The following is a 2406-nucleotide window of genomic DNA, read 5'->3' as shown; positions in this document are numbered from 1 at the left end:
ATATTTGCTACTGTTAATCCCATCTCCCTCCCCCCACCATAGTTTCCCAGTACTGTCAGTCATTTTTGTATAGTATTGCATTGGATGTTTAAGGTCCATTATATGAGTGAGAACATGTGATACTCGGATCTTTGTTTCTGTGAGAGGTCACTCGGTATTATAGACTCTAGTTCCATCCAGGTTGCTGCGAAATTCATGATTTTGTTCTTTTTTATGGCTGCGTAGTATTCCATCGTGTATATGTACCACATTTTTTTAATCCAGTCCTCTTTTGATGTGCAGCATGGTTGCTTACAGGTTCTTGCTATTGTGAACAATACTGCAATAAACATATGTGTGCAGGTATCTTTTTTATAGAGTGATTTGAGTTCTTTAGGATATATTCCCAGTAGGGGGATTGCAGGGTCATGTGGGAGGTTGATATTTAGAGCTTCTAGGAATCGCCACACTGCTTTCCACAGAGGTTGCACTAGTTTACACTCCCACCAACAGTGTAGAAGTGTTCCCTTTTGGCCACACCCTCTCCAGCAGCTGTTATTTTTTGAGCTGTTGATAATTGCCATTCTGACTGGAGTTAGGTGGTATCTCAGTGTGGTTTTGATTTGCATCTCCCTGATGATTAGTGAGGTTGAACATTTCTTCATGTGTTTATTGGCTGTTTGGATGTGTTCCTTTGTGAAGTGTCTGTTCATTGTGAAGTGTTTGCCCATTTTATAATGGGGTTGTTTGTTTTTTTCTTTTCAGCACATTTGAGTTCCTTGTAGATCCAAGATGTTAAGCCTTTGTCAGACCTGGTGTTGGCAAATACTTTTTCCCAGTCTGTAGGCGGTCTCCCTGCTCTCTTGATGGTTTCTTTGGCTTTGCAGAAGCTTGTCAGTTTAATAAGGTCCCACTTGTCTATCTTCTCTCTTATGACCTGTGGGTTTCAGGTTTTGTTCAGGAATTGGATGCCAGTTCCGATTTTCATGAGGTTATGTCCTTCATTTTCTAAGGTTCTTATGGTTTGAGGTTTTACATTTAGGTCTCTGATCCATTTGGAGTTAACCCTTGTGCATGGGAATAGATAGAGGTCCTGTTTCAATCTTCTGCATGTGGTCAGTCGGTTTTCCCAGCACCATTTACTGAATAGGTTCTCCCCTCCCCAGTGGTAAGTGGTGGAGGCTTTGTCGAAGATGAGTTGGTTGAGAAATTGAGGCTCTGCTTCTGGAATCTCAATTCTATTCCATTGATCTATATGCCTGTTCCTATACCAATACCAAGTTGTTTTGATGATTATAGCTTTATAGTAAAGTTTGAAGTCTGGTAATGTGATACTACCCGCTTTGTTTTTTTTTTTTTTGCTGAGGATTGTTCTGGCTATTCTTGGACACTTGTGTTTCCAAATGAATTCCTGTGTTGTTTTTTCTAGGTCTGAGAAGAATGTTGCTGGTAATTTGATGGGTATTGAATTGAATTTGTAGATTACCTTAGGTAAGATGGACACCTTCACAATGTTGATTCTTCCAATCCATGAGCATGGGATATTTTTCCACTTGTTTGTGTCATCTTTGATTTCTTTGAGCAGTGTTTTGTAGTTTTCATTGTAAAGGTCTTTCACGTCTCTGGTTAGGAAGATGCCAAGGTATTTCATTTTTTTGTGACTATTGTGAATGGAATTGTGTTTTTTATTTGGGTTTCTGTTTGTTTATTATTGGTGTAAAGAAATGCGATTGTCTTTTACACATTTATTTTGTATCCTGAGACTTTGCCAAAGGCCTTTATCAGTGTAGGTTTTTGACAGATTCTCTTGGGTTTTCAAGGTACACAATCATATCATCTGCAAAGAGAGATAACTTGACTTCCTCTTTTCCTATTTGGATACCCCTGATTGCCTCCTCTTCTCTGATTGCTCGAGCCAGGACTTCCAATACTATTTTGAACAGGAGGGATGAGAGTGGGCATCCATGTCTTGTTCCAGTTTTCAGGGGAAATGGTTCCAATTTTTGTCCATTTAGGAGTATGCTGGCTGTGGGTTTCTTGTAGATGGTTTTTACTATTTTGAGGTATGTTCCCCATATGCCTAGATGTTTGAGGGTTTTTATCAAGAAGGGGGTGCTGGATTTTATCAAAAGCTTTTTCTGCATCTAATGATATAATCATGTGGTTTTTGTTTTGACATCTGTTGATGTATTTAATTACATTTATGGTTTTACGAATGTTGAACCAGCCTTGCATCCCAGGAATGAAGCCTACTTGGTCATGATGGAAGATTTTTGACATGTAGTGTTGAATCTGGTTCGCTAGGATCTTGTTGAGAATTTTAGCATCTATGTTCATCAAAGATATGGGCCTGTAGTTCTCTTTCTTTGTTGGATCTTTACCTGGCTTGGGTATCAATGTGATGTTGTCTCCGTAAAATGATTTGGG

This window comes from Carlito syrichta, unplaced genomic scaffold (assembly GCF_000164805.1).
Source record: "Carlito syrichta isolate Samal-C Ts95f unplaced genomic scaffold, Tarsius_syrichta-2.0.1 Scaffold307040, whole genome shotgun sequence".
Taxonomy (NCBI): Eukaryota; Metazoa; Chordata; class Mammalia; order Primates; family Tarsiidae; genus Carlito; species Carlito syrichta.
Note: the sequence above shows the minus strand (reverse complement) of the source record.